Here is a 12232-nt window from a genome sequence, read left to right as displayed (position 1 = left end):
GTACTGTAAAAATAGTGTTCCTTTGTGGAAAATAATTCTCTTTGTTCTAAGTAAGTACACAGGAAAAGAGTGAGACATTTATAATCTGCTCTGAGCTCCCTTACTAAGGAATATAACTGTCCTTCATTTACATTATTCTGCTGCAAAGTACAGTGCATAGCAAATAACATCTTATCCAAAAAGAATATTTTCATGGAAGATTATTTTATCTTTTTCAGAAGTTTCCCAGAAAAGTCTAACTAAATTTTAGACAAATTCAGAGAGTTACTTTTTAGAAAAGAATCATAATCAGCATGCTTATCTTTCCTTTTGTTACACTTGGATTTCTGGAATTCCTTTTATGTATATCACTTTGTACTCTATATACATAGAAAATCTTGAAGTTAAAGTTTAAAGACTTTCAAAGAAGAATTCTAAGTCTATGGATCTATTTAATTTTTGTATGCTGAAACGGATCCTTCTTCATATCAAGTGTCTTGCTCAGCATGTCAGTACTGAGTTCTCCAAAGCCAATTTATAACTAATCATTGATAGTATCATCCTGGCACTTGAAGATTTGTATCAGAGATGACGTGAGAGTGAAGGAATAATCAATACATACATTAAACACCTGAAAATGTTGAGTCACTGTAGAATGTAACATACATGTTGGATTCATTTTCCCTAAACTCAGTAAGAAAACCTGCAAGGAAGATATGGAAAGTAAACACATTGCTAAAACCAGGGAATTTTTTTTTAATTACATTCTACCCTAGGTAATTCTGGTCAATGATTCGAGGCACTTAAATTTGGTCTCCCTCTACATAAGAGACATCATATATCTCATAGTTGTTTTTTACTTCCATTGACTAATGCACACAAAGTTGATTGTCAAAGTATATGAATATAATGTAAAGAATTATTCTGGAAGTAAAGTATCTATTTCTTTTTCTTTTTTTTTCTTATTATTAGTATATTCATTTTTACAAATCATGATTCTTTTTAGTTTATCCTTTTATTTATTGAATTATTTCTCTTAACACATTCAACGTTTCATTAGTTTCCCCTTACTAAAGAGTTAGGAGGGATTGGTAAGAAATAGATCCCTACCAAATATTAGCGAGTGATTTAATCTATTAAATTGAAAATTACTCTACTTTAACCTTAGTCTAGCCGAGCCCGTGGCACACTCGGGAGAGTGCGGCGCTGGGAGTGCAGCGATAACCTTAGTCTTGTTTGGGTCCTATTTTAGAAGCGTATTTTACTTGAATGTCACAAAAAGGATATCAGTTAAATAAACGATGACAGTCCAATAACGAATGTCTAGCCTTAAATACAAACATTAGAAGGCTATGTTAAAACATGGAGAAATGTCCATGGTAAAACAGTTTTTTAAGTAAATTATATAACAAGGGAATTTCTATGTTTTTAAATACAGAGAAAAAACTAAATACATAAACGTTGGCGGATGTATGGAAAATGGGAAAGCCTCTTAAATATGCTCGTGGGCGTGAACACTGATGCAGACATTCTGGAGCCCACGACCCAGCAATCCCACTGCTGAGTATATAACCATAACCCAGAGAAGTTGCCTCACGGAATCATGAGGGGACAGGCATAAAGACACATCTCAATACTGTGTGAAGTTGTGGGAAGCTGAAAACGATAGCCCTACCAAATGCTGTGTAGAAACTGGAATCAATACACTAAATTTACACACAACCTAGCTATATCTTTAATACACAGTATTATTATTGAATAAAATAATTTAGAAATAGAATGGATTCTACAGATAATAACATATCTTTTACGGAGAATAAAAAAATACATGCATAAAGCAAAAAACACATGCATAAATCAGAAATTTTACAGGAGTGTTATAAATCAAAGCGTATGCAGTAGGTGCATATAAAATAGCGATGTGAAATGGGAATGGGAATAGAGACTAAAGGGGGAAAGAGGAGCCTTGCATGGGCCAGTGATGACAGAGGCCCCTGAACAGCGGAGTACAATTAATTCATCCCTCTGTGCCCAGAAAATAAATATGAGATTACCTCATGGTTGAGATGTTATGGCTAGTTTTTACTTTTTTGTGATTTTCTGTATTTTCAGATGAGTGCATATTATTTTTGTATTTAATAAACAAAGCATAGTTACTCCATAGATTTTTTGAGTGACATTTATAGAGTTACAATTTACATACATTAAAATTCACTCTTTTAATGCTACAGATTGATGAGTTTTAACACATCTATCCAGGATTCCTTAGATTTTTAAGTGACTTGCTTCAACCAGATCTTCTGTACCAAAATCCAGGGCTCTTTTCCCGACATCAAAGTGCTTTTAAAGATTACTCAAAAAAGTTTCATTCATTTTTGCTTGTACTTCATAACACATCACAATACTTTTTTGCCTTGAAAAATTGATTACTACAATAAACTCCTCCATAGAGCTGCAAGTGGGAGGACGTCATTAGACATGTCCTTTAATTATGTGAAACAACGGAATTGAGGGAAAATAATTCTCGGTAGTGGAAAAGGAGAGGACCAGGCGGGAAATCAGGACACTGTGAGCCTAACATTTCTTCGGTGAATTTTAATGAACTAGCATTTTTTTTCTGGATGGCATTTGACCCATCTTAAAAGGATAGGCAGCCAAGACTTTACGTATTTAAAATTATGCCTTCTAGCAGGAGCTACAACTTCCACCTTGTGCTGTGGATAGTTTAGGGGCTCCAGCAGGTAAGGGGGTGGCTGGAGAAGCTAGGAGCAGAGACAAGCAGCCAGACAGGCACGTACAATGAAAGTAACCTTGAAGCATAAGAAAAATGAGCTGCTGGTGCCCAACATGGTTCGTCTGGACACAGGAAGATAGATACGATGTGAGGTCAGCCACCCAGACGATGGATGATATTCCTGCAGCTGTTAGGACATGGTCCTCGACTACACTGGCAACAGCTTGTAGTCTAGTTTAGAAATCAGATCTCTCTCACCCAAAATAAATTAATTAACATCCACCCCTCTGAATTAAATAGTCCTGTCTGCCTGCCCAGCTTCTGTCGGCATTCTTTATTCTTTGATGCTAGTGCCTTCTCTGAGCTTTCCAACTGCCCTCGGAGCTGCCAAGCAGGCAGTTCCTGTTCTTAACTCAGTTCTATCATGTCAGGAGATTGCAATCAAGCCTTAATAACATTCTGCAGACTGTGGGGACATTAGCTGTTCCAAAAGCTCAGCTAACTTTTTGTTACAGGCATCTGTGCAAAACAGATCAAAGTCTGTCCAGGCTCAGCCTGCACAGTACACATACTCAAAAGGAGCATCAATTAGAGGTCACAGAATATGGACCGTCACCTTTAAGGTGTATTCCTTCATCAGATTTCTTATTCCTATTAGAAATTTGCAAAGATCATTAAGTGATGTCCTGTAATCTAGAAGATGACCGAAGACAGTTTAGACTAAAATCTTAAGAAGCATTTTTTACTAAGCTATTCAGGTAGCATTACACTTATAAAATTAAGATAGTAAGATTTTACATTCGTTTCCTGCTTTAGTTTCCAAAGGGCTCTCACATGCTGTGTGTCTTACACATCAGATGATAAAAATGGGATCTGAAGAAGCTGACTTTGCAAAATGATTACCCAAAAAGTTTCTTAGTTAGAGAAAAAATTAATTTTCAGTCAGGTGGTAGTGTTGGCAGCCAAATAGATTAGATATTCCACCAGTAATTATTTGCAAATTCAGCCATCTATTACTTGAGGCACAGATTCTTCTATATGTATAGCAAATTTGAGCTTGAAATTTAAAACAATTGCTATGTTGTGAGCAAGTATAAAATTTGATGCCCAAAAGATACACTTGTGTTGCAGGAAAATTTATAAAGATCTCAATTTTTCTTTTGTTCTCTCTGCTTTCAGAACTGTAAGCAAACCCCATTCCTCCATTTTCCAATCACCAAATGAGCCCTCACAATTCTCATATGATCCTAGAGAGTCACACCCCAAATACTGCAATTGAAGTTTTTGCCACTCAGGTGTAAGGGTTCCAAATGAGAGATTTGATGATTTGGAAGCTCTCTAGTCAAAGTGTAGCACTCAGGACATCAGCATCATATGACTTGAGAGTTTGTTAGAAATGCAGACCCTCAGACTCTACCCAGATCTACCAAATCAGCATCTGCCTTTTAATAAGATCCCTAGGGGATTCCTACGCACATGAAAATTTGAAAGGAGCTAGTTTTGAGCAAGTAAAACAATGAACTATTTCTTACACATCCTGGAGTAATTCACACCTGCCACACTTGGGTGCATATTGGCCCTCATTTCAAAGAAATATACTTTTTTTAGCTGGTACGTATAGATTTGCAGGGATCAACAATGTGAATTAACCAACGCACTTTATGAGGAGGAGAAGGGAAATAGCCTTTTGTACCCTCAATAACTACTCTAGAAAGGTAAACAAGGTGTTCGTTGAACTTTCAGGGTGACTCACAGTCCTGGTTTGCTCAAGAGGGAGAAGTTTCCTGGGACCAGACGCTTCCAGTGCTAAAACGGAGACAGTCCTGGACAGTCAGGGACGACTGACTTCATAATGGCTCCCCAAGCATTTATTTTCCTACAAATCTTAAGGAATGTTCTTGTTTTTAATTTCTATGCCCATCATTTTTTCAAAAACCCAACAGATTATAACCAGTCCTTACTCTACCTAAACTCAGAAAAGTCTTATTCTAGAACCAGTACCCGCAGGGGAGCATGGAAATGTGACCCGATGGGCTCCTGTGGCATGGAACAGCTTGCGGGGAGGCAAAGCAGACCCTCAAAATGAGGCGGGCTGTGAAGATTCCTGAGTGGGCACAGCCACATCAGACCAGAGAAGAAGCATAAAAACAAAAGTCTTTAGCTTCCCAATTTGCCATAATGCCAACTATAGCAAACATGTCAGTTTGCCAACTGTACCATGTCCCCTCTTCAAGAGTGTGCATATATCATTCAATATGTAGCCACAGGTCACGGAACCTACTCTGGCTTCCAAGAACCTCTGACCCAACCCTGATCAATTGGCTTGTCTCCCCAGGGAATTTCTAACTGGAATACAGTGATTTTCATCAGATTTTGTGGGCATTGAGATTGACAGACATTCCTGAAATGGTAATTTTCCACCATATGCATGAAGAAACTGAGAGAGTTGTTTGTGTAGAGAGGGAAAAGAGGGATACAGATATCCAGAGGAATACAGGAGCAGAGTTCAAGGGGGCAGCACAGGACAGAGACAAAGAGAGATTGCTAAGATCCCAGTCTCATTCCTATTACTGGCTCCAGTCCCACTGCAGTAGAATTCAGTCACAGAGTCTATTTGCTCCAGGCATCTCCAGGGACTTGGGATGAAATGATGCACGGCTTCCAGCAGATTCACATCCAGAGCACAGCAATGTCATCGCAGTTTCTTATCCAGACTCCCTCTCAAGTGACTGTTCTGTCCATTTCCCTTTTTGATTTCCAACCTTGCAGTGCCTTCTTAGTGTTAACAAGTTTGGGTATTAGGGTCTCTCCCTCTGTTCCAAATATCCCAGCACTGGGTCAGTGTTTTGCAGGATTATAGAATTTAATAGGCTCTACTAGTCCGTCTGATTCTGTGTGTTCTAGCCTGAGAGATCTCCAAAGAGAGAACCAACAAATCAACTTTCCACAGCATCCAGTGGCCAGTGAGGCACAGAGGAAGGACTCTGGACTCAGGAGCCAACTGTCTGGTGCTAAAGTATTGCCTCTGAGTCAAGATGTGTGACTTTGGCAGTTTTCCCCTGAACTTCCCTTTCCTTGCCTGTAAAATATTAGGTCTAACCACATAAAATCATTTCTGCGGGTCTAAAATGATAGAGCCTAAGTAACTCCACACAGGTCTACCTGATAGAATTATATCTGTCTCACAGGTGAGTGACAAGTAGAGTCAGTGTTTTTAAGGATCTGGCAAAAGCACACTCCAATGAGCAACAGCTATTCATCCGAATGTGTCACTGCTGTTGTTAACCAGCACGATATCTTTGTGCCCATAGATACTTTATGATGATGAGGATGAGGAGGAGGTAATAAGGCATAAATGGTCCAACCTCTCCAAGCTTCTAGGTTCCCCAGGCTCCTAACCCCAGAGTGGGTTTCATGACTGAACATGTTCCTATTGAGCTGATAAGAACACATGGAGGGCAGGTGGTAACAGAAAAGCAGCTGCAGGCTGCTCCGGGAACTGAACTGTGACAACCAACAGCAGCAGGGTGAGCACCCTGAGCTCCTGAAGGAGCCTAGAAGCAGAAGCTCCTGTACGCAGCAAAGAGCACACCCAGAAAAGAAAGGCACCGCTATCCTTCAGCAGCCATTGGGCTTTGGTTGAACCCAGTCTCTAGACAAAAAGTGCTTCTCAAAATAGAGCCACAGCTGAGTCCATCCTTATACAAAGCAACCTTACTGTAGCACCATCTCTCTGGGAACATGGTTTGGAGAAAACCGCAGGTGACCTACTTCTGCTCCTTCACACAATCACCTACATCAATGAGCAGGCTCCATCAGGGCAGGTCAGTCAGCTCTTACAAGACTAGTCCTTGAGGTGGCATTTCTAGAAGAGGCACTGCCACGGTGGTGTCCTCCCCTTGTTTTAAAAATTCTAAAATTACAAATGCTCAATGCCCACTCTGTGCAGAATGCTTTATGCATTGTCTTCCTGGATGACTTTGCCTCACATAAACACACTACCTGCTCCCCAATTTCTTCTGGTCTCTGTTCAAAGGCCACACTATCTGTAGGATGACAATAAATTCCAGATTGCCTGGGACAGTCCTGTTATGCCTGTTATCCTAGAAAAAATTACTAAATAGTGCTTGCTTTCATACTCAAAGTAGCCCTGCTAGGCAATAAATTTTATAGTTACCCTACATACCACCAATGCCTTCCCTAACAAATCAGAACAAAAATCACATTCCTCTGTCACTATTGCCTTTCATCTGCTTTATTGTTCTTCATATTTTACATTTATTTGTGCCTTCTGGTCTGTCTTCCCCCATTAGAATGCATGCTGCACTAGGGCAAAGACTTAATTTTGACAAATGCTGCATCCCAGCATTCAGAACAGTGACTAGCACCTGGGAGATGTTCCAAAAATGTTTGTGGAATAAATTAAAAAATGAAGGAATGAGGCAAATTTCCCTCCTACACATTAATATTTATTTTAATTATCCAGTGAATTATAGTAAATTTAATCATCTACGTCCATATCCAGTCTTTTCTTAAAATGCTTCAACATTCAGAGGTTCCTTAAACAACTACAGATAGAACTAATCCCACTACTGGCCATATACCCAAGGAATGGAAATTATCATGTCAAAGGGATACCTACACTCCCATGTTTATCACAGCTTTGCTTACAATAGACAAGATATGGAACCAACCTAAATGTCCATCAGTGGATAACTGGACAAGGAAAATGTGGTGCATATGCACAATGGGATACTACTACTCAGACATAAAAAAGAATGAAATTCTGCCATTTGCAGCAACATGGACGAGCCTGGAGAAAATTATGCAAAGTGAAACAACCCAGGCCCAGAAAGAGAAATACCACATGTCCTCACTCATAAGTGGGAGGTGAATTCATAAATAAACAAATGAACAATAAAGAAAGAGAGCAAGAGAGAGAAGGGGAATGAGAGAGAGAGAAACAAAATCACAGTAATATGTTGAACTTTTAGAAGAAGAGAACGGAACTGTGACTACTAGAGGTGGAAGGGGAGGGGGGGAGAAGAGAGAGGGGGGTTAATGAGAAATTGGGTCATGGACACAAAGAGTGACTGCATTGTAATGACAAAGAAGCTAATTATCCTGATCTGACCATCACACGTTGTACACAACTATTGATAGTCAACTTTGTACCCCATAAATATGTATAATACATTCTTTCAATAATAAAAAACGAAATGCTTCAACATTCAAACAAAGCAATATGTTGAGTGAATTTGTTATCTTGATATATTTCCACCAACCTGCTCTGGACCTTCCACCCTCCTCATACTCAGTAGGGTGCTTTGTCAGTGGCGTTTAGCAGGTGTACTTTCAAGTTGCTTGCTTCAACCAGGCCTCTTCACAATATCTGTTCCAGCAGCTCCAGCAAGTGGGCAGGGAACCATACAGCCCTGTCCCTTGAATGGCCCAATCAGATTACTTGGAAGTAGAACAAGCAATTCTGGAAACTTCAAAGAGAGAACAAGATGGAGAAAGTAGCTGCTTTGATTCCTGGGGGTGGGGGTGGGGGGTTCCAGCTCTTAGGTCCTTATGAAGCCTGGCATTATGTCCTGCTTTGTGTATCTCTAGTTAATCCCCCTATTTACAGAACCTGGTTTGATTAGCTGTCAGTTGCTTACAACCAACAACCCCGGAGTCACTGGGGAAAATTCACCAAAGGAGTTGCTCCTTCTTATTACTACAAAGCTCCATTCAGGCATAAACTCCCTGGCATTCACTTCTACACATTTCTCATGTACGTCCTTTCTCCTCATTCTCAGGTTTTCCACTTAAGCCCAATTCTCTGTGTAAAAATTTTTTATAAAAACAAAAAAAAAATCCTGCCCTTGGAATTGATAGGTCTGGGTTTATCCCAAACTTCCCTGCTAACTGGTTTTAGGTTCTGTCTTTTCAAATGTAAAAATATAAGCCAGAGAATTTGAATGGATGAACTAAGAGCAGCAAACCCAACTAAAACAATTAGGTGGATTAATGATTATCTCTTATCCAATAAATTCACTCTGTTTAATAAAATTCTGTGTGCACTTTACCTATCAAAGTGCAAAGCGTTTCCATATGGCAATTTTTTATTTCCCTTCTACCTTTTCATTTACCTCTTTCCCTATTCCCATTTCCTTTTCCTATTTGTGAAATATCTTGTTTCAGCCTTCTCCACTTTTGATTTTTATGCTCTGACACCTGGTGAGCATATGAATAAGTTCCAATTTTAGAAGGTGGCACAGCTGGGCTTTTATGAGAAATGGAAAAGGACAAAACCTCTTTTTGACAATCTGGAGAGCTCATCTGGCTTTTTTGACTGTTATTTTTATGTTCATTTTTAGAGGACTATGTAACATTCTCCTATCAACAAAGCACCAGTGTCCCTTAGAGCAATCCCTTGTTGTAAAAGCAGGTGAAGATAAATAACCTGACTTATACATTTCAATATTTTGTGAATGGGCTCTAGCCTCAGAGAACCATTTCAGACTCTAAGTCTAGATTGTAACTCAGTCAATGATTCACTACGTATAGTTATTTAAAAGTCTGAGTTTTTTCAGTTGTATCAATGATCTGTAACTATATCAGCCAAATATTTTAATACCCCTTTTACTATCCTAAAATAAAATGCATAGACACAGTATTTCATTTACACAGAGATACTACATATATTCCAGTTTTCTCTGCACAATTCTAAAGACAAATAAGCTCTGAAAACTGAAAAATTTTATCTCAGTTTGATGCCAAAACTCACATAACTGCATCTCCTGACCTGAACTTATGGGGACAATTTATTCTATTTATCCCAGCTACTTGTAAATATTTGCTACAGCAAAATCAATGTGTTTGGTTAAAGGTTGCTCCCATATTTCACTGACAGTGTTACTGAAAATCTGAAAAAAACTTCAAACACCTCTGGCTAAGAGATTCTGAAAAGGAACTGTGATACTATATCACCTACCATCACATGAAAATAAAATATAACACCTTAATTCTAGCATGCAGAAGAAATAAAAGGATACTAATTTATAAGAAACCATATGTTATGGACTGGATTGTGCCCCCTAAAATTCATATGTTGAAGCTCTAACCCCTAGTGCCTCAGAATATGACTTTATTTGGAGATAGGATCTTTAAACCTACCCTAACAACCCCATTTTAACTTAATTTTAGTTAAATTTTAGGGTAGGCTCTAATCCAATACAAACGGTATCCTTATAAGAAGAAGAGATTAAGACCCAGACAGAGAGACACCAGATACATGCACACACAGAGGGACAAAAATGTGAGCACATGGCAAGAAGGTGGCATCGACAAGCCAAGGAAAGAAGCCTTAGAAGAAAGCGACCCTAACAGCACCTTGATCTTGAACTTCTACCCTCCAGAACTATGAGAAAATAAATTTTTGTTGTTTAACCCATCTTGTCTGTAACCATCTACTCTAGTATTTTGTCATGGCAGCCCTGGAAAACTAATACACCATACATATTTTATGTAAGCACTTGGACCTTACTTACAGTAAATATATTGAGGTGGCCCGAGTCCTGCACCAGTACATAGACCACCCATAACCAGTTGTGACAGGCAAATTGTTATGGTTTGCAAACTGCCACACATGCAAACTGACACAAGTGTGTCATGTCAGCTACTCAGTTGCATGACCAACATTGCAGTCTGTGACTTCATTTTCTGAAATAATAAATAACTTGTGACAAATTTTCAAACAAAATACTACACTCTTCTCAATTTACATGTTGTGGCATATTCTAGAAAATATTGTGTGTATTAAAACTGTATAAAAAGCACGCTGTGTTTCTATGTTAGACAGAGTTCATTTCTATGTGAAAATAACATGAAATTTATTAAGGATATAGGATATATACTTGCTCTGCAAGGCTCTTCCACACATAGCAAGACATCTAAAATCCCTGGATCAACTTTACTAAATAAGAGTGGAAACACACCCTCTCCTGCAACCACCTACCCAATCCCCAATTGTTTAACAACCAGAAATATCCCCACAATTTCCAGAACATCCCCCAAGGGGCAACACTTCCCTCACTGAGAACCACTGGACTAATTTATCTTCAGTTTCTCCCAGACCACATCAGCCTTCACAGGATTTCAAAATAGGTTAAATTGGGCCTAAACCCTAACCCACACCATTTCTCACACTCAAACACCTCCCTTCCCAATAAGTTCCATCTGAACTGGAATTCTGATCTCACGGCTGTTACTGGCATTCCCTCTGGGAGCATGCCTATCACCCCTGCCCCTCCCCCAAGACACTGGTTCCGTTCATTTTTTCAACAGTTCATTCAACCCGCTTTATGGAGCACACGTCATGTTAAACAATGGGGATTCAAAACTCCTTCAGCCCTTGCCCTCAAGGAGCTTCTGGCATAGTTTGGCAAACAGTATGAACGAAGAAGAGAGGAATATGACAGCAGGTAGGTGCGATGCCTAATTCAGACACAGAAGGGCAGGGAGAACATCTGCAAAAAAATTAATACTAATTACTGCTGTCATGATTCCCAAGAATGTTGTAGAAAAGCCTTTATCCAGTAAAATAAATAGAAATAGAAATATCACTTGCACATTTGAAAGAAAACAATTTACTCCCCTTCTTAGTTTCATCATCAATGGAAAGAAAACAGGGTAGTAGTCCATTCATTCAAAAACATGGTTTTTAAAACAGCAGTAAATACAGGTTAATTGAAAACCCATGAGTACTTATAAAATGTCATAATATTCCAAGTCATTATTTTCATTATGTTTTTTCCTGGCTGGGCTACAGATTAGGAAATCTGTCTAAGTATCTCCTTCTCAAGGGTTTTTAATATTCCACGCATGCCACCTGCTTTTTCTTCACTTTGTTATGAAAAGGATACTTTTATAGCTACAGTTTAGAGCACACGTACCCAAAAGCATTATTTGTCCAAAGACGTGTTTTTACTTCTATTGATTGTCTATTCCGTTTGCAAAGGTAAGAGGGCAAATGAAAAGTTCAGTGAGGTAGACTTACTCTCCAGTAAATAGGATTAGTTCTTTAAATAGAAATGTCCCTGAAACTTTGTTGTTGTTGTTATTGTTATTTTACAAATAATACCATAGCTGGAACATATAACTGAGAAGTTGCTTCTCATACAAGACATAAAAGTATATTCCACTTTCGTGGCCTATTTATAGTTTAAACTGTGTGCTGCTTTGAATGCTGAAATGCTCTTGTGCTTTTTCTTTGTGAACCATGTTTTTTGTAATTTTTTAGAAGTCAAATTTTATCTTAAATTGTAAAGTCCAGTTGAAGACAAGAACTTGGAGATGTAGAAAGTGTAATTTGAAATGAAAAACTCCAATTTTACAGGAATACTTCCTCTGAGGAGCCTCCATTTTGATTGCTTCATAAATAATAAATAACAATGACACAAGTGACATTTATTAAGTATTTTCTATGCAATAAATTATGCTTCATATGTTACCTCTCTCAGTCCTTAAGAT

The sequence above is a fragment of the Cynocephalus volans genome, chromosome 9, assembly GCF_027409185.1.
Source record: "Cynocephalus volans isolate mCynVol1 chromosome 9, mCynVol1.pri, whole genome shotgun sequence".
Classification (NCBI taxonomy): Eukaryota; Metazoa; Chordata; class Mammalia; order Dermoptera; family Cynocephalidae; genus Cynocephalus; species Cynocephalus volans.
This window is presented reverse-complemented; position numbering follows the sequence as displayed.